Raw genomic sequence first — 27,139 nt, forward strand, 5'->3', positions numbered from 1 at the left:
TGAGAAAAAGACAACTGTCCTCGTTTTTAAGAAATGGGCAAAGAATACGAACAGGGATTTTCTAGAAGCAGAATCTCAAAAAGCTAGCAAGCATATTGAAGACAAGCTCCAAATCAGCAGTTGGTCATTAGAGAATTACACAACTAGATAACATTAGCACATCATTAGCTTGGCACCAAGTAAAAGCCAAGCCATGGGAAGTGGTGGGAGGGACAGGACGTGGCCAGGGGTCAAGGTTCTGCCTGGCTGGTGGGAGTGGATAGCCACTATCAGGGAAGGGCATTCACCCCGTGCCAGCCTCTCATGTTCCAGTTTTCACACAGGTCCCGAGGAAGCAGCACAATCCTTTGTGGAGGGCTGTCTACACTTCCAGAGTGGCCATCACTGGGGCAGTAAACACCACAGAAAGTCACATGGAATTCCAAATAATGCTCAGACATACCCGAAATAAAAGGCTGGATCTTACAGAGCACTTGGTGAACAAAGTGAAAAACAATGAAATCTAGAACACACTTCTGTTTATATGTGTTTTAAAACACAGACACCCCACAGGAAACATATTTTTAAAACAGGAACTATAATCAGGATAGGAGGGCTGTATTTACTTGGAAGGAGAACTGGGAGAGGGATAGGAGGTACAAAAAATGATAAATGAAAAATAATACTAAAAAGTAATAAATAAACAGCAAACAATAAAATAGTAAGTAAAGGAGAAAGAAAAACATGTAAATAAAAGAAGAAAGAACCAACTGTGATTAAAGTAGCATGAAGTGAGGGGACGATTGGCTCAGCCCTGTGCACCTGAAGTTCAGGAATAAACACGGGAACCTATAAACAAGTAATGACAAGTATCTACAGTCGCTGTCCCGGTCCCCTTTAGGGTTCACTCCGAGATCATCCCTTCTCCCCAGGACTTGGAGTGCTGGCCCCCTGGACCTGGTGCTCGCTTCTGTTCAGCGTCCAGGTCTGCTGCCAAAGGCTGCTGTACCTTTTGCAGATGTGTGTCTCTGCAGTTTGAATGTTCATGCTTGGCCCGGCCCCGCTATGACTCATGATCTGAGCTGCTCACATTCTGGGTCTTAATTCAGTGGGTTTTGACCAGAGAAGCAGAGCGCCGCTAAAACTCTCCTCCTTCCCTGACATCCCCCTGCAACTTGGGTCGGGGAGGGTGTCTCAGCATCTCTATTAGAAAGTATTCCGTAGGTGGCTCTCAGGAACTTCGCAGGCTGAAAACTACTGTTGTCGAAAAAAAAATCCATAAGAGAGCAAGATATAAAATTAGCACACAGAAATCAATAGCCTTGGGGCACCTGGGTAGCACAGCGCTTAAGCGTCTGCCTTCGGGCTCAGGGCGTGATCCCAGCGTTATGGCATCGAGCCCCACATCAGGCTCCTCCGCTGTGAGCCTGCTTCTTCCTCTCCCACTCCCCCTGCTTGTGTTCCCTCTCTCGCTGGCTGTCTCTATCTCTGTCGAATAAATAAATAAATCTTAAAAAAAAAAAAGAAATCAATAGGCTTTAAATACACACACACATATATGTATTTATATTTATATACATAAAATAATCAGAGGATATTAAGGAAGAGAAAATCCCCTTCACCTTAGCAACAAAGAAGGCAAAATATTTAGGAATAAACTTAAGAAGAGATATATAAAACCCATATTAAACACCTTTGAAAGACAGGGAAAAAATGTGAAGAAATGGAAAGACATTCCTTGTTCTGGGATAGAATGACAACATCATAAAGATGCCAGTTTTCCTTAAACTAATTTATAAAGTTTAAACGGTCACAATAAAAATAGCAACATGCTTCCTTGTGGAGTTAGACAATTGATATTAAAGCTCTTAATTTGAAAAATGCAAGAATAACACTGAACGTCTGAGAGGCAAGAATGTCTTACCAGATGTTAAAGCATACCTTTTTAGACAGTGTGGTACTGGCACATAAAAAGACCAGCAGACCAGTGGGAAAGAACAGAAAGTCCAAAAATAGACCCAGCCACATAAAGGAATTTGGCATTTGATAAAGACGGCATCTCAAATCCCGGAGGCTTTTTAACAAACAGCCCGGGGCAACTGCTAAGTTGTTTGGGAACAGGTAACACAGCTCAAACCTTACCCAGGAACAAATTCCAAAGGGATCAGGGATCCAGACGTGAAAACAGGAAACCACACGGCCATTAGAAAACCACTGCTATAAAGGGGTTCTCAGGTCCCTCCTGATTGTCCGCTGTTGGGATTTCAACTCTCCAGCAAATTGACTTAAGGCAGAGTGTTCCCCAAAGAACAAACATGTTCTTTATGGTTTGCAAGCCCCCTCTGGCTCATCTACCAGCACAGCATGGGACAATCCTGTGAGGTACACGATGTATTAAACATATTTGTGGTGAAGCTTGCCAGCATTCACAGGCACAGGCCTAGACTGCACTTCCCAGACACCCTTGCAGCTTCGGGAGCTCCTGGCCAGTGGACTGTGGAGGGAAGCGACCTGCATCACAGCCTACAAAACTCTCCTTTCCCTGTCTGCCAGCCAGGTGAAGAATGAAGGGTATCTGAAAAGGGTCGTGGAGCCACGAATGGAAAAGGGCTAGGCTCTGGATGACCACGGGTGCAGAGAAACCGCCAGCACCAGCACTGAGCCATGGAGCAAGGGAGCGGTAATGACCTCCTGCTGCCCGAGGCCCCTGAGACTCGGGGCTTGCCTGTTACAGCAGCTGGCATTCCTTGCTCTGACGAGTGTGGGGTCCGAACTGTGGCTATCCCAGCAGCAAGCCCTTCCAGCCTTTTGAAACCTAGATGTGAACTAAGCGCCCTCCTGTGCTCAGGAAACACGAGAAGAGAGGGAGGACCTGGGCGAGTGACAAAGGGAACGGAATGCTTGGAAGAGACAAAATCCTTCAATTCTGACACCCGAAGCACAGCACAAAGATGGAGATCAAAAATGTTGGAAAGAACATGTGGTTCCACCCCTAAGTTAAAACTCTCCTGTGTTTGTTTAGAAATTAAGCCGGAACAGCAGGGAGCATTGCTACAGTCCCCCAAACAAGGTCAGATCAGGAAGAGAGAAACGGTGGCCTGGTGCAGGAAAGGGGCCACCAGTCACGCAAAGCTGTCATTTATAGGCAGTAGGAACACTCAGCATTTCTTCGTGAGGGGTTAAAAAAAAGAAAATAAAACAAAAAAAAAAACAAACCACATTGCTTTCAGGTAGCCAGCAGCCCCACACCTGCTGTAATAGGAGCCCTAGTTCTCCCCCATCAGATGTGGGGGTGGGGGGTCTGGGGGGGCCAATAACGTCTTCAATCACTTCTGAGAGTGATGAGCATAACTTGGTCAACTCCCTGAGGACAGACGGGAACTTGCCCGGAGGCAGGAAGTGGAGGTGGCCATACCGCACTGACCCCCAGAGAGCTAGCTAGAGCTTAGGGGGCCAATGGGGAAGGGCACTGCAGGTGAAGGGGGTTGGGAAAGGGGGAAGGAAGAGAGAAGGGGTGACCGAAATCCATCTGCATCATCCTGGGGAAGTCTACGGAAAGAAACAGAAGGGGCTGCTCAGACCACCTTAGGGATGCCTGCTCCTGCCCACAAGTGCCCGCTCACCTCACTGGCTACACAGCCCTGGGGGTGGCGTCTAGTGGTCCCTGCCCCTGGGGAGCACTACAAATACCAGCAGGGTTCTGAGTGTGGGGACATGAGTTGATCAGCGGCACGAAGATGAGCTGGTTAAGTCTGGCTCCCTCAGGTAAGGGAAAGGACCAAACTCTTCTGCCTGTCTGACCCTAGAAAAAAGCTGATCGTGCATTTAGAACTCTCTCTCTAAACATGACTGTGATGTGTGTGCAATAAAGCTATTCGAAGGGCATGCTAGTGACTTGTGACACCTTGCAGGGAGAAAATGCCTTCAAACAGTTGTGTGTTGGCATGTGCTGCTTTCCAAATCCTAGACGTGCTGTGCGTGGGTCTAGGGCACGTGACTGTAGCAGTAATACAGAAACTGTTAGAGACACTGAAAGAGAAGACACCCCAACCACCATATTTAAAATGTTAATAAGGTCCTACGACAGCATCAGAGAGAGGATTTTAGACTTTTACCCTTCAACATGGGGGGAAAAAAAACAGAACATCTAAGAAACATGGGCATGGATTCATGTCCCCCAAAGACAAGACAGGGGCATGCAGGCCAAACTCCTTGCCTGGGCCGCGGGGTTCCTGGGGTCAGACCCTAGCCCTGATGGCTCCAAACTGGAGCCAATTAACACCCTTTCTTTCCTCCAGTCACACCTGCCATCTTGCCAGGGCTTGACCACTCCACGTGGGGTCCTGACTTAGGACTTTTGCTCTTGCTGAGCCCTCTACCTAGGAAGCTCTTTCTCCAGCCCTAGCATGACTCCCACCCTCACTCCCTCTGATCTCTGCACAAGCATCAGCTCCACAGAGAGTAGCCCAACCAGATGGCCGGGCTTATCCTTATCCTCTTGGTTTTCTTCCTAATACCTTTACTGTTAAGAATACTTCATTATGTATCATAATACTTGATACTAAAATTACATGATTTATAAATATACTTATTATGTATTACATCTTTATTATCTAGAATGGCCCCATTCAATATGGTAGCCACTGGCCACACGTGGCTATGGAGCACTTGAAACACGGCTTGTCTGAACCGAAGAGGGTTGTAAGTGTAACATACACACTGAATTTCAAAGACGTAGCTGAAAAAAGAATACAAAGTATAGATCACTAATAATTTTATACGGATTATATGATTGATTACATGAAACCAATATATTGGGTTAACCACAGTTTATCCTTGAAATTAATTTCATTTACTTCTTTTCACTTTGTGCGTCGACTAGAAAATTTAAATTTCCACGTGGGGCTTGCATCTGTGACTTCCACTCTGTTTCCATTGGACAGTGGTGATCTAGGATGAGCATTCCATGGGAATAGGAACTTCGTCTGTCTTATCCTGGCATCCAGAAGCGTACCTGGCTCATAGGACAGGCTGAGTCCACATTCGTTGAATGGAACTCTGTGTTTGTGGAAAACTTCGCGATACGCAGTCTCTCCCTCTGCCCTCAATCTCTGTCTTTCTCTCTCTCCCCCCCACCCTCTCTCCATTCCTTCCCCCCTGACATCATCGTTACATAAGAAACTGACAGCCTTCCTTGTCTGCTTACTGAAGGCCCTGTCCCGAGTTAGCCCCTTCTTGGTTAAGTTCAAAAACATGTTTTAAAAAAACACTATCTCCTAAAAATAAGCTCGGTTCTTTTCCAAAATAGTTATTGCATTTCGAATGGCTCATCTGATGGACAAATTAGTTAATCTAATTAAACTGAGAGAATACCTGGAAGAAAGCAAGAGAAAACACAGACAAGCACTCATCCCACGGGAGTCAGCATGGCAAAGCACAGGCCTGGGGGTCAGAAAGGTGCCGTGTGCTGCTGAACCAGGGATGCGGTAGGAATGAAGGGCGAGGTGCAAGCACAGAGAACAAGCTTCTTCCCAGATTTGGAGAGGCAGGCCCCGCTCAGAGCAGCTGGCGAATGCAGCAAGCATGTCTACAAAAGAAGAGACACAATCCATTCAGCCAGCGCACAGATGCACTGAGCACCTCCCATGTATGTGCCAGGTGCTGAGGATACAGCCAGCGTAAAACAGACAGGACGCCTCTCTTGTTGGAGCTTATGTTCTCTGTCTGGAGGAGACGGAAAATGAGCAAAGAAACCTACGATTCAATATATGCTTTCTCTATACCTTATTATTGCCTGCTCAGAGAAGAGAATCCACGCTGTCGATTAATTTTTAAAATCCAGGGGCGGCTGGGTGGCACAGCGGTTGAGCGTGTGCCTTCTGCTCAGGGAGTGATCCTGGCGTTCTGGGATCGAGCCCCACATCAGGCTCCTCCGCTGGGAGCCTGCTTCTTCCTCTCCCACTCCCCCTGCTTGTGTTCCCTCTCTCACTGGCTGTCTCTATCTCTGTCGAATGAATAAATAAATAAAAAATCTTTAAAAAAAATTTTTTTAAATCCACAGCTTGGGGGATAAAATTGGGCAGTGGAATTTCTCAGAGACTAATTTTAGGATTTTTACAAGTGAAGGACATTTAAGGTAAATCTCTGCAAAAATAAACCCCAGGTTAGATAGGAGAATACACAGGCCACCATCTTCAGAGGCCTTCAGAATGGGTGGAGATCCAGTCCCAGCAGAGTGCCATCAACGTGGGAGAGCTTCAAGACTCGTCACACACGTTGCATGTTGAAACGCAGAAAATGCTAACCTCGTCTTTCTGGAGAGGAGAAAATTCATTTTAATACCAGTATTAGCATTAGGACAAAAGTAGTGCCAGATGCACCTGGGGAGTTGCTAGAGTTGGTAGGATATTTGGCACAGAATAAAAGAGAGGCAAAACCTGACACCCACTGGAACAGAACATGCTAGCCTGAAAAGCCCTTGAACTCCACAGTGTTCCAGGGCAGGAAAACATGCCAGTCTCTTTGTTAGCTCTGAGCACGCCTGAGCATTTTCTGGAAACTGCTAGTACTGCAACCCAGATCGCCTGCTCTGAACTGAAAGGAGCCAGAAACAAACGGAGCAACAGCATCGATTTAACTAGCATTCTGCGGTCACTGCAACGCCAGGGCGGGGAGGCCCATTCCCAGGACTGCAGCTAAGGACACCTGACAAATCTATTGTGCAAGCTCTTAGGCACTGTGTCATTGGTCCCCTGGTTTATAAATTATATAATAGTAAATTTATGCTCATGGAACTTCTGTGGGAGGAATGGGTGTGCTATGCACAAGAGGTGTCATGTACAGAAGGAAACACTTTTGTAAAGAACGAGGGTTTGTATGGGTATACGTGTAATTATATCATCTGTGTTCATTCATCCCTTCACCAAAGATCTATTAGCGCCTTTTACAAATCCGGTGTTGGGGATACAAAAAGGAATAAAATATGGCTCCTGACTTTAAGAAGACGACAGTCTAGTTGGAGAGATCACCATGTGAGCAATCATGACGGGACACATATGCTAAGTGCCAATAACAATTTGGACACTTTCTTACGGGCTCCAAGAAGAGAAAAGAATGAATCCTGGGGCGGGGGATGGGAGTCAGGAAAGGCTCCCGGGGAGGAAGATACTCCACTCTGAGTGGGGTATCAGAGGGCGAGGAGGAGTTTACCAGGCAGACGAGGGTGCGTGTGTAAGTGCGGGGTGTCCTCAGAGAGCTCCGGTGTGAAAGGAGGAGGAGAACGGGTAGCCTGAAGTTGAGCGTGACCTCAGCTGTTACACTGGAAATAGGTTCGGCTGTCCTAAAAAATAAGTCACCAAATAAGAGTGGCTTTTAAAAATGAAGTTGTTTCTCTTTTTTCTCGCATAATCGTATGGCCATGGGCAGAGTAGGGCTGGCAGGAAGGCTTCTCCGTGTGAGAGACCCCAGCTCCTTCTGCCGTGGTGCTGTCGTGCCAGGGGCTGGGCCCTCGTCCACAGCTGCAACACCCTCACCCCTGAGCCTCAGTGTTCTACTCTGGCCACCTGTGCACTTGATCCTTGCCATGGCTGTAAGCCCTGGGCACTCTCTATTCACCCCTGTGTGGTGCCAGTGTGCTCTCCATTCACCCCTACCTGCTCCCAGGGTGTTCTCCGTTCACCCCAGCCACATCTGTAGTCTACCCCTACCACATCTATATCAGAATGCATTGTATATTCACTCCTACCACTGTTATATATTCACATTCCATGTTCTATCTGGAAGGGGCGCTTCCCTCTAAGGGTACAACTTGGGAATCGCACCCATGGCTCACTCATGTGGCCTACCAACGTGGTAAGAACTTAGCTGCAAGGAAGCCTGGGAAATGTAGTTCTTGCTCTGGGCAGCCATTTGGCAGCCATCTGCCAAGTTAAAAGTGGGAGGTCCTATTTCCATGAATGGGAGAGTGGAGACTATGGAGGCTATTAGCAGCCTCTGCTTTTGCGTGCTGTACTGGTGATCTCTGGACTATTTTTGGGAAAGACTCATGTAACAGGCTTGCATCTTCTGCTTGATTCATTCTGACATGTTGGCTTGAGAGTGACTTTTTGATTTCTCAAAAGTAGAATTGTCGGGATGTGAGAGGCTACTCAATGCCAACAAGTAATAAGTGAGTCCGGCCCCAATCACATGTGCTTCATAAGCACTAATTCTGACATTGTTTTAAAGGACACTTTCTAACATCTTTGGCTTTCAGACGTTTTAAGAGCTCCCTGCACCCACTGCCCATGTATCACGAGCATTTCCATCCTCGGAGAAAGGAGACAGGAACAGACTTCTAGGCAGGGTAGGGTGGGGAAATAAGGCAGATGTCAGCTTTACACCACCTTGGGTCTGAATCCCAGTGCATCACCTAGGTGGCACTTGGAACAAATCTTTTATCTTTCTAGGTCTCAACTGCCTTATTATTTTTTTTTTTAGATTTTATTTATTTATTTGACAGAGATAGAGACAGCCAGAGAGAGAGGGAACACAAGCAGGGGGAGTGGGAGAGGAAGAAGCAGGCTACCAGCAGAGGAGCCTGATGTGGGGCTCGATCCCAGAACGCCGGGATCACTCCCTGAGCAGAAGGCAGACGCTTTAACGACTGAGCCACCCAGGCGCCCCTCAACTGCCTTATTAATAAATGGGAATTACGATGACATTCCCTGGCAAAGTTAAATGAGACACTACATGTGACCCATAGAGGGACCTCAACAAATGTTTGCTTTCCTTCTCACTCCGGACATCAAGTGTCAGGTACTATGTTCACAGCACTTGGGTAGAAACCACAACCCAAGAAAGCATCAGAAAACCCAGTTTCTCATATAACACTATATGTTAATTATGTTTGAATAAAATAAATAAAATAAATTTAAAAAATAAACCCAGTTTCTTAAAAAGAGATAAGGGCCCCTTGCCATATGATCAATCCTCGCATGAGTAATAAAGGTACAAAGTGACATCATGTGTCACCTATCGTGTTGCTCTGGAGATAAATATACGACCCGAACGGAAGCATCAAGGAACATAAAACAAACTCAAATCAAGGGACACTCTGGAAAAAACTGGATTGGACTCAATCACATCAATGTCCTTAAATGCACACACACGCACAGAAGCACACACATGAGCGTGCGAAGGAAAGGGAACTCTTCCAGCTTAAAGGAGATGAAGAAATAGAACAAATTAATGCGATTAAATCTTTGATTAAAAACAAGCTGTAAAGGATATTGTTGGGACAGTTGGAGAAATTTGAATAGAAGATACGAGCTACATAGCAGTGTATATCAATGTTAAATTCATTCGCTGAGATGATGATGTGGTGATTGTGCAGGAGAACGTCCTTTCTCCTAGTAAATACATGCTGATGTATTTAGAGGTGAAATATCACGATGACGAAATTTACTTTCCAATGATTTTTTTTAATGTGTGTTTGTGTATGTAAGTGTATGAGGAAAGAGAGACAAAGAGGGAGGGAGGGAGGGAGGAAAAATATTGCAAAATGTTAGCAAAATAAAACAAAATGTTGCAAAGCATTAACAATTGGTAAACAGATACCGATACATACTTTTCCATTGTATTATTCTTTATCACTTTTGGGGTAGATTTGAAATTTGTCCAGATGAAAGTTGGAGAAGAAAAATAAGATGCTATTAGGGAACGAATCTGAGTTACATATAAGGAGGTCAACTTGAGCAAATGTATTCAAGAGCGCTTTGGATCCTACTGACCCGTTGCTTCTTCCACTGACAATGTAGGAAACAAACAAACAGAAAAGTATTTACATTAAAAAAGAAAAAAGCAAGCTGTCCTAGTTCATTTTGGCTGCTAGAGCAAAGTACCATATATGGGGTGACTTATAGACAGCAGAAATTTGTTTCTCACAGTTCTGGAGGCTGGAAGTCCGAGTTCAGGGACCCAGCCTGGTCAGATTCTGGTGAGAACCCTCCTCCTGGCTGACTTCTCATTGTGTCTTCACATGACGAAAAGGGGGCTAGAAAGCTCTCTGGGGTCTCTTTCATAAGGGCACTAATTCCATTCATGAGGGCTCCCCTTCATCACCTGGTCACCTCTAGAAGGTCCTGCTTTCTAATACCATCCCATGGGGGTGAGGTTTCAACATAAGACTTTTGGAGACATGAACATTCAGTCTATAGCACAAGGGTCCCTTGCTCACAATGGGTTTGGCACTGTCAGTGGACAGCAGCAGGTGACACAGAACAGAAAACCATCTGGGACATCATCAGGTTTGTCACTGATAACGCACAACGAGGTGCACAAGCTGAGGCAGAAAAGTAAGGGGACACCTGTCTTGTAAAATATATTTACACAAACATGAGCTTCCACAACTGACTTCAAAAGCCATCAGATGGCCTACGACAAGGCTGAGCCAGTGACAGACTCCTTATGAATGAGCAAGGAATTCCTGCTGCTGGATGGGAGGGGAACCAAGGAGGCAAAACTCCTCAAGGGGATTGGAAATCCCTCCCTCAATTTCTCCGCACGCTTGTAGAAATCATTTACTCATGCAGCTGGATGGTGGGGTAACCCACAACCCATTAGAGGAGGATTTTCCATCTCAGCGTTCCACTGCAGGCTCGCTGGGCGGAACTACGTGCCCTACCAGGTGGCGAACATTGCCGAAATCATCGGAAGAGGACTCCGTTAAACATATCCATATCAGGAGAGCACGGTGAAAGCGCCTATCAGTATGTGGAGTGCAGGAGGTGGTCCACGAATCTTACACTATACGTAATGTAAGAAACTTCTAGAACATGATGTATATCCTAAAGGCAGTGGGAGCAGACCACCCAGTTCATTCAGGGAACTCCCAGGTCCCAAAGCAGGCAGGTCCAGCCGCCCACATTCACTGGAAGTCTGGAATCATTGACGCTCCCTTCCGGCTCCTATCTCCAGTGTATCCTCAGTATGGACAGTCCATGCTCTGCTTTTAAACAATAGATTCAAAACGAACAGTGATGGCACAGTGATTTTACAGACGAGAAAAGGGAACTTGAGTTTTTTCAGTGCTGCGATTCTTTTACATGATGACCTGGAGTTTTTATTTCTTTTTTTTTTTTTTAAAGATTTGTTTTTATTTATTTGAGAGGGAGAGAAAGAGAGCGAGTGGGGAAGGAGGGGCAGAAGGAGAAGGAGGGAGAGTCCTAAGCAGAGTCCAAGCTGAGCACAGAGCCCCATGCAGGGCTCGATCTCATGACCCTGAGATCACCACCAAGAGTCAGCTCTGGCGCTCAGCCGACTGTGCCACCCAGGAGGGACCCCTTGCAATTTTTATTTCTGCTTAAAATTTAAAACACTGAAAGACAGTATGAATGCAGCGTAAATTCATCCTTTAAAATTAACGTAATTAAAATATTAATCCAAAGCTTTTTCTTTGTTCATGTTTATGTATGCTGACATGATTGAACTACGAAGTTCGATAAAAGAAAATTTTCACTGCAGCAATTCTCTTCTAGATATTCTTCTTCATCATTATTATTTTACTGTTATTATTTTTTTTATTTTGCAATTGTTATTGAAAAGAATATTTTGTAAGGAGAGAGTTGTTAAAAGAAATATTTTCCTGTGGTGCCTAATAAGTCACACCAGGTAGAGAAAGCAGATTGAACATAGGCATCTTTTTTGCTCCCTTCCAAAACCCCTTTTAGATGCCAAGAAGAGGGTCACTTTAAAGCCAGAACCCACAGGGAAAGCTGGAAGGAAAGAGACAATTGGGACCCAGCTTTGGCGGCTGGAATGCAGAGGGAAGAGAGGTGAAGGACACATTAGCAGCCCCAGGAAGACCAACTGCTAAGCTGGAGACACCAGGGTTTACCCTGCAGAATCCCCAGAGGCCCAGGAAGGAGAGGCACTGGACCCCTCTGGTGGTAGAGGAGACAATGATGGTGATAAAGGGGGTTTTAGGAGCAGCCAGCCGCTGAGACCCCCTCCTCACTCTGCATCATCTCGTAGGGCCTTTCTCCCAACTTAGCAGAGGATGAGAAATGTTCTGGGAGGGGAGGATAATAAAAGTGAGTCATCTGGACTGGGAAACACGAGGCACAGTTGAGGCCAGTGTTGTCATTCCAAAAGATTATGTGTATATTGGATGCTGAAATCCCAGCCCTGTTTCTGACTCATTTTCCAGAAACGTTCACCTTGAGGCAGGAGACCAGAGGTTCTTTCTGGATGGAATCTGTGGAATGACACTGGGACATCCCCAACTAAGTAACCTTGCCACACCACCCTGCAGTGAAGCTGAAAGTTGACAGTCCCCACTTATGCCCCTGGTTTCCCATAATCATTTCAGTGCCCCATTCCTGAGTATGAAGAGGCACCGAGGCACATCAGAGGGAAAGCTCTAACACCAAAGATGGACACCAAGGCACAGGTGCAGAAGGAGCAAGATGGAGACAGAATAGGAATTCAGAGGAAACAGAGATTTTTGCAAGAAGAATGATTAAAACAAAAAGATTATTAATAGCCTCAGAAAGATAAAAGAAGATATTGCAACCATGAAACAGACAAGATGTCATCAAAATTAATTTTCAGAGAACAAAAAGGAAATTCTAGAAATTAAAGTCATGATAGCTGAAATGAAAAGCTCCACAGAAAGTTTAGAAGATAAAAGGACACAACGCAGATAAAAAGACAAAAAGCTGGAGGTTAAGGACAAAAGTTAAAAGAAAAAAAAAAAACCCTAAAGGACTAATCCGTGAGATCCAGTATTCAAATAACATGCATTTTGGAAAAAAGATAATCAAATAGAGAGTGGGTGGGAACAGATGGGGGAGGAGTCTAAAAGCCCCCAGGAGATGAATTGCCCCATCGTAAAGACCCACCAAGTGCCCACTGAGGCACACCATCCCAAAACCTCAGGATGCAGGAGGCAGAAAAGATCCTATAAATTTCCAGAGACAGAGAAAGGCTGAGGAGAAAAGATCAAGATCAGATTGTCCACCTATCTCCAGCTAGCTCTCAGACTATCACTGAATGGCATTTGCATTTGTTTCCCAAAGATCAGATTGTCAGCCACCTATCACCAGCTAGCTCTCAGACTATCACTGAATGACATTTGCATTTGTTTCCTGTTGCTACTACAAAACATAACCACATATTTAGTGCCTTAGGACAATGCAAACTTAGTATCTTACAGTTATAGAAGTCAGGAATCTCAAACGGGTCTCACTGGGCTGCACTCAACCAGCAGCCTGAGCTGCATTCCTTCTGGAGACCCTGGGGGAGAATCTGTTTCTTTGCCTTTTCTAGCTTTTGGAGGTCACCTGTATTCTTTGGCTTAAGGCCCCCATCTTCAAAGCCAGCCTAGAAGCATCTTCAAGCCTCTCCCTCTCTGTCCCCCGCCCCATCTCTGCCTCCATCCGCACATCTTCTGTGACTCCAACTTTCCTGCCTCTCTCTTACGAGGACCCTTGTGGCTATATCCAACTCACCTGGATAATCTCCCTGTTTCAAAATCCTTAATTTAATCATACCTGCAAAGTCCCTTTGTCACGTAAAATAAGAGGTTCACAGGTTCCAGGGATTATGGCCAGGGCATCTTTGGGATAGGGACACTCTTCTACCCAGCACAGCATTGGACTCTAAAGAGCAACACTTGAACCTGGCTGGCAATGAAGCCACCCTCTTTTCCTGCCTGGAAGACCTCTCTCCTCAGCCAAAGTATCAGTCAAGTGTGAGAGTAAAATAAAGACATTTTCAGATGTAAGTTTCTCAAGAAATTTGCCCTCCTACACATCCTATCTGAAGAAGCTCTTGGAGGATGTTCTCAAACAAATGACTCAACCAAGAAAGTGAAGGCACTAGGGATCTAGGAAATAGTAGATCCCACGTAGGGACAAAGGAAAGGGTACGGGCAAGACGATGTTGAAGAGGCATTCCAGAAGGACAGCTGTGCAGCAGTCCAAGCTGGAGTGGTTCAGAAGATTCCAGAAGAGACTTCCTTGGGAAGATGAACTGATAGTGTATCTGATGCATGTGACCTGATTGTAAGAAAATATAGACAATGGGTATGGAGTTTGGGGTTGAATTATTAATAGTAAGTCATGAAAACAAAGGTAATTATTAACTCCAGGGAAAACAAAAGGTGTGTGGGGGAAAAGAAAAGGTAATCATAGCTTACTACATTCAGCAGTTCCACAGCTGTAAACAGTATTTCCATAGCCATGATAGTGTGAACACTGACCACCCACTTAATCAAGCTAGAACCATGGGAGGATGAGGGATAGGCCAGGTGGGAAGCAGAGCCCACCTGGAGTTTCGGAGTGAGGATCAGTAGTCAGGGAGAAAACCTGAAAATGAAAAAGTGGTATGAGAATGTTTTTTGGGGACCTGGAGGCACATTCCAGAATAATCATCCAGAAGAGGTGAAGGCTAAGGAAATTTTGATGGAGAAAGAAATGGGGGCTGTTCCAGTACAAGGTCAGCACATTTTTACTGCAAACAGGCAGATGGTAAATATCTACAATACAACACAACTCTGTATTCATTTTCTCGGCTGCATAACAAATTATCTCAAACATAGTGACTTTGCCCTCAGCTCTGTAGGTCAGAGCCTGACACAGCATGTCTAGCTTCTCTGTTCAGGGCTCCCACGCCAGAAATCAAGCAGTTGGTTCCTAGTCTCTTATTTTAGAGTCTCTGGGGAAGAACCTGCTTCCAGAATCCAGCTCCTTTCTGTTATAGGACTGAGGGTCCTGTTTCTGGCCACATGGCCTCCTCTAGCTTCAAGCCCCCTTGCGCTTAGCATGTCTCTACTTTCCTTTTCCACTACCCATCCCCCCAAACTGAGGTATAATGGACATGCAACATTATATTAGTTTCAGGTGTACAACATAATGATTCCTATTGTATACATTGTGAAACGGTCACCACGGTAAATCTAGTTAACATCCATCACCATATGTAGTTACAAAAAATATTTTTCCATGTGATGAGAACTTTCAAGATCCACTTGAAAGAGGATTGTCTTCTCTTCTGCTTTTAAGGGCCCATGTGTTTCCATTGGACCCACCCAGATAATCCATGATAACTGAGAGGTGACCTTAATTACGTCTGCAAAATACCTTTGCTGAGCAAAGGAACATATTTATGGGAGTAATGCCAGGTGGTGAAGGTCACATTGTCAATGTTTGTTTCATGTACTTGGAGTAATGCCAGGTGGTGAAGGTCACATTGTCAATGTTTGTCTCACTGGTCTAGCTCAAAAACAGCCCTCAGCAAAATGTCCATGAACATCTTCATAGGTGCACAAATGCTTAGGGAAAGAACTGGAAGGACACATTCCAAATGTTTAACTGTTATCACTCCTAGGGAAGGAAGTGAGGGCAGAGGGTGGGCATGCCCGTCCACATTTTATTCTGCATACTCACTGGTCTGATTAGTTCAAAATGTACTGATTAAGTAATAAAAAATTTTAAACTGTACATGTATATAAATATATGAATGTTAATATATGTATATTAAAGCTCAGTCCATGATGGTGATTGTATCTCTATTCCTGTCACCTTTGATGTTTTTTGTTACAATGAGCTTCTATTGTTGTGGTGAGCAGAAAAAAACATACTTTTTTGCCTGTTGTTTTTGAGAGACAGAGAGAGAGAGAGAGAGAGAGAGAGAGTGGGGGAGGGGCAGAGGGAGAGGGAATCCCAAGCAGACTCCCTGCTGAGCGCTGAGCCTGACTCGGGACTCAATCCCACAACCCTGAGACCATGACCTGAGCCGAAGTCAAGAGTTGGACCCTTCACTGACTGAGCCACCCAGGCGCCCCAAAAGGTATATATACTTTTAGTTTTACTCATGTTTCTGGAGAGTTTAAGCAAAAAGCTAAAAAAAAAAAAAAAAAAGTAAGAAGCTAGGTAGTAAATATCTACAATAGTCATCCACCATGGACAAATGTTCGTGTTATAACTCCAAGTTAAAAGTGCAAGAGAAAGAGTGTCCCAGAAAATAAATCCAACTATATAAATATTCATAGAAAATGACTGGAAGGAAATCCACTAAAATGTTAACAGTGGGTGTTCTAGGCAGTGAAATCATGAATAATTATTTCTTCCTTTCTAGTTTTTAATACTTCCCAATTTTCTATTATAAGCATGTATTATTTTTATAATTGAAAAAATAAGCACTATATTTTTTAAACTAAATGTAATTGCCAAGTATACTGCAGTATTCATGTGGGCGGGCTGCCAGGTTTTCCTCCCAGTGCAGAAGCTTGCTTGAAAAACAGGAGAAATCAGAGGGGATCTTGGCGAGTCTGGGTCCTCAGGAGAAGGAACCCGAGGCTTCAGGGGCGCGAAATTGTGTCATTTACAATCAGGTGGGGCCGCTCCTGCCCAGTGACCGGAACACTCAGGGATATTGAGAAAGCCACCCCTGGCCCCGGTCCACACTGGACGCATGCCGATGAGCTGCTGTTTTCCATAGCGATCAGATTTCTGATTCTCATATTCTTAACAACACCCACTCTTTCAACACCCCCATTTGGTGTGATATTCTCAGCAGGTGGCCTTCTGGGTGTTCCTGAGGTGGCTTCCTCTGCAGGTGGGTGATAGGCTTTGTTTGCGGCTATTTTTACAGCTCAGGAGAGCAGGCACGAGCCTGAAACGCGCTCCCACCAGCTCTTCGCGAACAGGCCCATTCCCAGACACACAGACCCGTGACAGTCGGGGCCCGCCGCACAGATCTCAGTCCTTGGGGGCAGCTGGCAGCCCCCGCGTCCCGCGAGGCGCCGTGGCAGAGCCGAGGACACGAAGAGTAGGACGCCTGCCCTCACAGGAGCTCACAGCCAATGGGACAGAAAACGCGTCCAGAGGGGGAGCGCGCAGGTGGAGCGGAGGGTCAGTGTCCTGAGTCAGGTCGAGGGGAGTGCCTCATGGGGGAGGGAGAGGTTCCGTCCGTTTCAATGGACGGGGGGCCTTAAAATATGTGGAGGGTTTGTTCTTAGTGAGATGGAAAGAAAAGGCGAAAGTATTCCAGCCCACTCCCAAAAAGGCAGCATGAACAAAACTGCGGTTTCCCGATTCCCCAGAATCCGAAATGTTAAAATAATTCTCCCCGCACCCTGGGCAGCTGCAGCCCCGCGCACCCGCCATTGCGTTGGGGGAGACGCCCCCCGGTTGGAGTAAATAAAACTGGCCAGTCTGCCTCTGAAGTACTCTAAAACGTCACCAATAAACAGGTGCTGAAAAGTCCACTTTGCTCTAACATGAGAAGTGCAGATAAAAACCACACTTGGGAGACCAATGTGCTCTATCAGTGTGTATATGTTAAATTTTAAAACAGATGGGAACCTTGGAAATCGTTTGTTTCAATCTCCTCTCATGTCAGAGGGGACAACTGGGATCCAATGGCAGGGAAGCCTCAAGGTCACACCCCAAGTTGGTGGCAGAGCAAGGGTAAAATCGGTGGTTCCTCAACTCCAGATGGAGCGGATCTGTAACTGGGACAGATCCCACTTCTGCATTAGTTAGTAAATCGCTATTTCCCTGAGCCCTCCAAGGGCTCATGGTCCATTCTAGCTGTCCTGTCCCCTCCCCTACAACCTTCCAGACATATTCACAGTTCAAAACCTACAGGCCTAGCCACCAGAACGGCTAAAATGTAAAATACTGATGGTACCTAATGGTAGTCAGGGTGTATATAGGGTGCCTGGAACGGTCACACTTTGTTGGTCAGAGTGTAAGATGATAGGACTACTCTAGAAAAATGTCTCACACATTCTCATAAAACAAAACACGCACCTCATCCATGCCCGGGCAAAATCACACCTGGGCGTTTGCTAAAAGAAATGAAAACGTATGTCCATACAAAGATTAGTGCAAGAATATTCACAGCAGCACCATTCATAACAGCGCCAAACTGGAAACGACCCACAGGTAGTCAACTGGTGACTGGGTACATAACTCGTGGGGCATCCTTGAGGAGTGAACAGCCTTAGACAAAACAGTACACGTGCAATGATTCCATTTGTTCTAGGACAGGCAAAACTCATCTACGGTGAAGTCAGAACGTGCTTGCCTCTGGAGGCTGGGGAGAGGGCAGGCTTGACTTGGAACCAGCACGAAGGAATTCCTGGGGTGATGGTATCTCTCTTTTTTTAAAATCAAAGTATAATTGACATGTAACACTATATTAGTTCAGACGTACAACTTAATGATTCAATATTTGTATGTATTGCAAAATGATCACATTGGGTTGAGTTACCATCCATCATCACGCATAGTTACAGAATTTGTTTTCTTGTGATGAGAAGTGTTAAGAACTACTCTCTTAGCAACTTTCAAATATGCAATGCTGTATTATTAACTATAGTCGCTATGCTGTGCATTACATTCCCATGACTCATTTATTTTATAACTGGAAGTTTGTACGTTTTGACCCCCTGGGTGATGGTATCTTGATGAGGGTCTGGGTTACATAGGTATGCACATTTGTCAGAACTCGTGCTTGAAATTGGGGCATTTCACTGGATGTAAATTTTACCTCCAAGGAAAAAGAGGAAACAAACATGGAACCCTGCTTACTGATATTCATCCCGAAGTGTTTTAGGGTAAAGTCCTGATGCCTGCAACCCATTTTGAAATACATTATTATAAGCTGGACAGGGTTTACAGGTACGGATAGATGGATAGATTAGTGATGAAGCAAGTGTATAGTGAATATTTAAAAATCTAGGTGATATATACACGGGAGTTCACTGTACAAGTCTTTCAACTTTTCTGTATGTTGAAACATTTTCATAAGAAAATCCTGGGGGGAAATTTGTAGGTTAACTAACAACAGAAGTGTGGCCAGCAGGTTCCAGGTTCCTACTCAAGCATCCTACTCAAGTGTCCCTGCTGTACCCGTTACTGACCAGATATTAAATTCTTGTGCAATCACAGCTGTCCCAGTTCAACCTGTTTCCCTCTGCCCACTGTGTCATGCTGCCTCCCTCCTCAGTCTCCCCTGGGGCATCTGTGGGATAACAAATACATTGTTCACTGAAATAATCTTCTCATTAAAGTTACCTGGCAGCCCTTGGTAATAACACTAGTCTCCCCAAGCCCTCTAGTTTGTGAACTCACCTCTTTCTTTGGAATGTCTGTTTATCTTTTGGATGACGATCAAAGCAAAATTGAAATGTCAATTTAACAAACATTTGTTGAGCGTCTGCTACATGCTAGACAGTGGGGATGCAGAAGATATTAAGAAATGGTTAGCAGTTGCCTTAGTGGCCAGAATGGGAAGTTTTGGAGGCGGGGAAGGAGTGGGTGAGGAGAAGGGATGGAGAGCCAACACCAGGTCATGATCTCATCTTTAATGTCATGCTGACAGGTTCGACTTCTATTCGCAAAGTAGCAGAGCTCTCCAAGCCCTCCTGAAAAGCTGTGTGTAAATCCTTTTGTGTTTCAAACGTTTTACGGAAATGCCCAGGAGATTCTGAAATTAAAAAAAAAAAAACAATATGGGAGGTATTTTTGGAAATGAAAAATTATTTTATATTGAAAATCATTCAGTTTTACTTTTTTTTATTTCAAATTTGAAAATACATCCTATCCCTTGCCTTAAAGTGAAGTGTCCTAATTATAAGATCCCTACCCTCACATGGTCTTTATAACATCAGTGGGCAATCTGATTACACGTGTAAGGGATCATAGCTCTTGGTTGAGTCGATTCAACCTCAACACATAATAGTTTAACATAAGACCACAACCTAACAAGGTTAAGAGCGCTATAGGAAGCACCTGGTCCAATGCCTTCTCACTTTTTGGAGAAAGAAGATAAAACGAGGCAATATATACATGACTCAGAGCTACACGGCTGGTGAGAGGCAAGACTGAGACTCGGATCCAAGTTTTCAAATTCCAAATTCAATGTTCACATCGTCAGTTAGCTGTCATAACACCACTGTTGTCTGTTCCTTTTTTTCTCCACCCTAATCCATATTTTTCTCATTTCTTGAGAGACAGGTATAAGTAAAACTTAGTTTTAAATATTTTAAAATTTTCAATTATTTTAAAAGAAAAAATAAGAAAAAAATATTTAAGGAGAAATAATTACTCAAAATGGTTAAAGCTCTTAAATTCCACATACGAATGAAATCATAAGGGTACTTGATATAATGAGCACTGGGTGTTCTATGCAACTGATGAATCACTAAATTCTACCTCTGAAACTAATAATACACTGTATGTTCATCAGATTTAATTTAAATAAGAAATTTCAAAAAATAAATACAAAAAGATGGTTAAAGCTCACGATGTATGATACAATTCAGTCACACACATTTCACATTACACGGCTCTCTGTTCAGAGAGAAACTTCCCAGCGATTTATGGATTTTGAAAACATGAACTACCTTACTAAAGGGTATTAAAGTATCCTTCCGTAAAGTCAAGTTCCGCCAGATGAGAGAAGAGTTTTTGAAACAGGGCGACTTCCCTGAGTGCTCTATTGTTCACAAGACAACCGAAAGGATGAATGTTCTGAGGACCACGCACGCATTAACTCATTTATGCTTATGACAACCCTATGAGGTGTTGCTCTGATCACGGCTCCAGTGGGGAAACTGAGGCACAGCGAGCCCTGCCCCGCGAAGACGCAGAGATTGAACCAGGCAGTCTGGCTCCTGAGCTATTCTGAACCTCCCATGCAAGCCACTTGAAAATATCTTATTGTCAATTCCACTGCAACTTGGTTGGTCCTTTGTGGTGCTTCAACTTTATCCTTTCTTTCTCCCCCTTGTATGTTGTAGGGGATGGAAGTGAGAAACACCTTGTCCAGATGCCCTGAACAGCAGGGATTCGGCTGGGCTTTTCCAGGGGGAGGCACTTATGCCAGCCAGATGCCAGAGGCAGGTTCCAGCCATCTACAGCAGCAAAGGGAGCCTCCGCCTCTGCAGAGACAAGCAACAGGCCGACTCCATAGTGACAGCACGGTGGACGCCGACGGGGGCATCAGCACATTCATTTACGCCCTGGTCTCTGGGCACCAACACCTTCCCCCCTTTATGCACCTCCAGCCCTTCCTTAGTTGAAAACCAATTTCCTTCCTATGATCCCTCTCTGCTTGAAATATGTAGGTCAATGGTTTTTTTTTTTCTGAAACACTGATTGATTCTGACACCTTACTTAAATGTATTACATTTCCCTGTCTTCTGAAATGAATATAATGAACTTGTGTACCCTAGACTTGACAAATCACAACGCTGTAACAGCGAGGTCCCTGGGACCTATTTCAGGAGCACACACACTGCCGCCCCTGCTTCCCAACATCACCTTGCAATGGTGGGAGAAAAATTATTTTTCAATTTATGAGCTATAATAACATTGGAAAGCAAGAAAGGGTGCCCCCTGCAGACCAGAGTGTTAGAGGAATTAGGAAGGGAGAAAGCAGTTGGAGACTGATGGATGGAGAAATCAGGGCAGAGGGTAAAGTCGTTCTTCCCGAGGGAGCCCTGAAGAAGCCCTCTGATGGGCATCAGTAGGTACAGAGAGCAGGAGTTAGCCACTCTTGGGCATCTGAGCCACATCCAGAACCGCTGGGGAAATCTGAGTCCTCCTCTCTCTGTACATACAGTTCCTAGCAGTGAAGGGGCTCCAAAGAAAGGGCAGGATCCCAGCTGAGGTCCTTGATGAGAGAAGCAGAGCAGAGCACAGGCAGACACAGGGAGGATGCAGGACGGAAAGGGAAGTCGCTCAGCCAAGGACTGGGATACGGCAGAACACAGCCCTTCTTGCCGCCGTGCCCGTGGGCAGCTCCGTGACCTGCACCACGCAGGGGACCTCGGCCCACTTGGGCTTCCACTTCTGGTTCACACACAAGCTGCCATCAGAAGATCCAGCAGTGGGGGAAAGAGACCCACAAGCAGGGAGACCAACACTGGCCAGGATTGTCTTTCCTTAAGAAATACACACGGCATTGAGTGGTCACCACACATTTGAGGAAAATTACCAGCAAATAAGAGAAAGATGGACAGAAACTTGAAGGACAACTGATCCTGAAGGAATCAGAAGTGATTCAGAACACTCAAGAACAACACAGAATAAATCCTAAATTTAATGTTTACCTTTTAAAATCTGTACTATCTTTGCATGATTCAAAATTCAAAGAAAAATAATAAGGGATACATTGAGAAGTTTCGCCTCCACCCTTGCCCTTCAGCCTTCCTTTCTGTGCAAATGCAAGCAAATATGAAAAACATATACTTATTTCCTTCCTGTCTTACACAAAACATGGCATGCGACCTGCACTAACTGAGCAGGTGGCTTCGGCAACAGAAATCTGTCTCCATGTCTAGAAGTCTGAAGTCAAGGTGGGCTGGGAGGGAAGGGTCTCTTCCAGCCCTCTCTCCTTGGCTTGTAGATGGCCGTCTTCTTGTTCATGTGGTGCTCTTCCTACTTGCATGTCCGTCTCCAGATTTCCCCTTTTTATAAGGACATCAGTCGTACTGGGTTAGGCTCATCCCAATGATCTCATCCGCACTCGGTTATCTCTGTAAAGACCCTATCACCAAATAAGGTGACATTCTGTGGTACTGTGGGTTAGGACATTAACGTATGGATTTTGAGGGGACACCATTCAACCCCTGTCACCACAATACCATGCTGGGTTTTTCTTCACTTCCTAATATGCTCCTGGGGACCTTCCCACATCAATACATAAAGAGTTTTTTCATTTTATCGTGGCTGTACATTGCTCGTTCAGAGAATCACTGTGCTGTTTCTGATCACTCCTTCATACGTGACTACCTGGGTTGCTTTTTGCCACTGTTATAAACTAAGCTTCATTTCCTAAGTGTGTTGGGCGTGTCTATATGATATGCTCACAGCCATGGGGTTGCTTGGCCAAAGGGTAAAGGCATTTGTAGTCCTGAGAGATATTGCCAAAAGGCTCTCCTTGGGGACTATGCCATTTCGCACTCCCCCCAACATTGTACGAGAGGGCTCGTTTCCCTCAGAGCCTTGCCAACGGACTATGTTGGTAATCTTCGGGATTTCGGCCCATCCCATAGTTAAGAGATGCTTTCTTCATACAGTTTCATTCTCATTTCTCTTATGAGTGAGGTTAAGCATATTTCATATGTTTTAGGGCCACTTAGATGTCCTTTTCTGCAAATTGGCAATTTTTTATTGGGTTGTTACCTCAGTTTGCTCTAGATTCCTACCCACTCCACACATTAACCAGATTAACCCTGTGTCTGTGATGTATGATGAAAGTATTTCCACACATTTACCATTCGTCTTTTCACTTTGCTTTTTAAACTTTTCGTTTGGAAAATTTCAAACACTGACATAAGTAGAGAGATTATATAGTGAACCCCATATACCCGTCCCTCAAATGTACCCATTACTAATGCACGGCCGATTTTCCACTGTCTATAATCCCAATGACTCCACACCCAATTTTTTTAAAAAGATTTATTTATTTATTTTAGAGAAACAGAGAGAGCATGAGCAGGAGGGGCAGAGGGAGAGAGAGAATCTCAAGCAGACTCCCTGAGGAGCAGAGTCCGACGTGGGGCTCGATCTCAGGACCCTGAGATCATGACCTGAGCTGAAATCAAGAGTCAGCCACTTAACTGACTGTGCCACCCAGGCACCCCTCATCCCAGGTTATTTTGAAGCACATCCCACTTATCGTAGCCTTCATTTGTAAATAGTCCAATCTGTAAAAGATTCTGTTTGTATCTCTTTAAAAAAAAAAACATAATCACAATACCATGATCACATATGCAAAACGAATGTTTCCTTCATATCATCAAATAAGCAATTGGTGTTCAAATTTTCCGTACATCATCACTGAGTTAATATGTCTCTTAAGTCCTTTTTAATCTGTAGGTTCAGCCTCTGCACCTCTGTCACTGTTACTTCTTTCCTTTGAAATTAATCTTTGAAGAATCAATTGGGTTGTCAGTCTGGCAGAACCCCCCAGTCTGGATTTTGTCTCCGTGGTGTCTCTGGACGTGTTCCTCTGTCGCCTGTATCTTCTGTAAACTGGTAGCTAGATCTTAGAGGCACTGTTGGATTTTGATTTGATGTTGGCCGGGGGCTGTGGGGACAAGACGACTTCATAGGAAGTGCTGTGAACCTCTTCAAGAGGGGCTTCGTGTCCGCTTGTCCCCCCTCTTGTGACGTTGGCAGCTGTTGGTAATCATTGCCGAAATCCACTGGTACTTTTTCGATGCTGCAAAACAATGCCTTTCAGATTCTAGCATCCCTACTTCATTTATTTGCTGGAATACACCCATAACAAGAAACTTATCATCTCTTCACTTAACTAGAGGAGCAAAGTCACAGGCAAAGTAAGCGTCTCTTTTCCTCCCCTGCCACTTTAAAAAATAATGACCAGTTCCCTCAGACACTCCAAAGGAGAACATTGTATGCTTGCCATTATGAACTCATTTCTTTTAACATATGTTGTGTTTCCATTCATCATAGTTATTATCCCTCTTGATGCCCCATTTGTCCCATCTTTGGCCCATGGGAGCCTCTCCAGGTTGGCTCCTGAGCGCTTCAGACACAACCTCAGTCCTCATCGTGACTTTCCCTGCTGTTCGGTCTAACGAGCTGTTGCGGTTCATCTTGCGTATTTCTTGCTCCACACCTGGAATCAGCTTTTCCTCCAAGAAGACTGCTTTCCTTTTTTGTGAGAATGGTAGTTAGAGACCACAGTATGGACATACTTATGATGTAATCTATTCCATGTACTACACACAGCATTATTTCCCGCCGTGTAAAAGGAATCATCTGAACCCCAAAGTTCTCGGAAACCAGAATGTGCTTCCTGAAATAAGACGTTCAGTGGGTACAGAGAGCATCATGGGTATAGAGAAATACCAGGTTAGTGATCTGGAAAATGAAAGCCAGTAAATCTAAGAGCAAAAAGACAGAGATGAAAAAGATGAGAGAAGAAAATTCAGAGACATAGAAGATAGATCCAAGGTTCAATACTCAACTATTAGGAATTCTAGACAAAATGGAAAGAAAAATGACATAGAGAAAATAACTTTTTAAAAGATTTTATTTATTTATTTGTCAGAGAGAGAGCATGAGCAGGGGGAGTGGCAGACAGAGGGAGAAGCAAAGTCCCCGCTGAGCAGGGAACCTGGCATGGGGCTCGATCCCAGGACCCTGAGATCATGACCTCAGCCAAAGGCAGATGCTTAACTGACTGAGCCACCCAGGCGTCCCGAGAAAATAATTTTTAAAATGATAATTGTAAACGCTGTTTGGCCCACGGGTACCATCTTGGAAATGGGAATGGTAACTAAATCAGCTTCATCATGCAAATGTAAAACAGAACAAAACAAAACAAAATCTGAACTCTGTGGAGATGTGTTTCTGATGGACTAATTTATTACGTGGGATCAGCATTCAGTTACGTCTTTCTCTTCTTTTGTTATAATCACTTATATAATTCTGTAAAATTAGAGGACCCAGGTCTACCTGAGTTGAATCCATATTCATATAAGGTCCCTCCCTTGAAATGACCAAAATAACCCGAATAGCAAGCTGCTTTATCCTTTGAAAGACAGTCTATTTTCTGGGAATCGAAGCGCCTTCTGTCCGGAAAGGGGATGTTAATGGCAGGAAAAAAGAACATACAGAGCAAACAAAATAAATGCACTGAAGAGAGCCTCTCAAACTGGGAAAAATACAGTATTGTGCTTCCTCTGTTGCCCTAGAGCAGGGGTGGGCAAAATCAGGTCCGCGGACCAAAACCAAGTCTGCCTGTTTTTGTAGATCCTGCAAGCTCCAAATGGCTCTTCAATGGCTGGGGAAAATCCAAATGAGAGTAATATTTTGTGACATGTGAAAATATATGCACTTCAAATCTCAGCGTGCATCAGTAAAGTTTCACTGGGACACAGCCACAGACATCCGTCTCCGTTTTGCAATGCAGGAGTGGTTATGACAGAGGACCGCTAGCCAGCAAAATGGCCCACAGAGCCTCCAATACTCACAATCTCAAATGCTCACTTTTCCAGAACAGTTTGCCAACCCCTGGTCTAGAGGGTGTGGTAGCCCCACACCTTGCCTTCCACCCAGTGCTCTAAGGAAGACAATCTTCCAGCTAAAAGAGCGTGGAGGGCCAAGCAAGATTTCACTTTACATGAAACTCACAGGCAGACACATTCTGGCGAATATTCAGAACTAAGGTCAAGAAGAGCGCCTAAAGCCCTCAGAGAGAAAGCAGGCCTCGTGAAAGGTATGGGAATTAGGCTTTTCCACCAGACTTTTCACTGGCAATACTAGCCACAAGACTGCCGTGGAGCCATGTTTCAAAATTCTGGGATGAAGAATTTGGAACCTAGAATTCTAGACCCACCCGCACCTTAGATCAACGGGAAGGTAAGAGAAAGACGTGTAAAAAGACAAGAACTCATCATTTATAGGCCATGGTCTCTATATTTAAAGAAAAATCTCTCCTAGGTATTCTAGCAAAACAAAAAATCTTGAATAAAAAGACCACATAGGATATAGCAAATTGTGGCATCTGTATGTGGCTCAGAGAGAATGAGTGAGGCAGAATGAAAATCAAAAGGACCCAACAGGATGAGGGGTGTCTGTCTTTAATGTGTGGGAGAACCACACTGAGGGCCTATGGAAGATGCAAATTCCCAGGAGCTCTTGCAGAGATCCCAGTGTGGTAGTCTGGGGTAAGACGATGGATTTTAAGCAAGCTCCCCGGTCACTTCCTCAGCTCTCTTGGAGGAACCACGCTGCATTCTGGCCTCTCGCCAGCCACAGTACTAATGGCAAAGAATGACATTTTCTTCGCTATGGGTGCAATCATACCACTGAGTATTTTCACTTATTCAGCAAATACGTATTCAAATATTTATTCAGTGCTTACTACGTACCAAGGCACTGTTCTCTTCTAGGCTTTTGGTTATATTCATGTCAAACAGATGAAAATTCCTGCCTATGGTGCTTTTTCTAAATTCCAGAAGGAACACTTACATGATTGTCCTATGGTAAATAAAGTTTATTGGCTTTCCATTTTTTTTTTTTTAAAGATTTTATTTATTTATTTGACAGAGATAGAGACAGCCAGCGAGAGAGGGAACACAAGCAAGGGGAGTGGGAGAGGAAGAAGCAGGCTCATAGCGGAAGAG

The 27,139-nt window shown here is 44.6% G+C and overlaps 1 long non-coding RNA gene across 1 annotated transcript; it reads left to right on the plus strand.

Moving 5' to 3' along the window:
• The first annotated feature begins 16,423 nt into the window (after positions 1 to 16,423).
• LOC148108897 (uncharacterized) lies at positions 16,424 to 22,698 on the plus strand. Its single transcript, XR_015726585.1, has 2 exons — positions 16,424 to 16,874; positions 20,774 to 22,698. It is a non-coding gene; the product is annotated as an uncharacterized LOC148108897 (long non-coding RNA).
• The last annotated feature ends 4,441 nt before the right edge of the window (positions 22,699 to 27,139 follow it).

This window comes from Ursus americanus, chromosome 14 (assembly GCF_024610735.1).
Source record: "Ursus americanus isolate L20-20 chromosome 14, mUrsAme1.1.p, whole genome shotgun sequence".
Lineage (NCBI taxonomy): Eukaryota > Metazoa > Chordata > Mammalia > Carnivora > Ursidae > Ursus > Ursus americanus.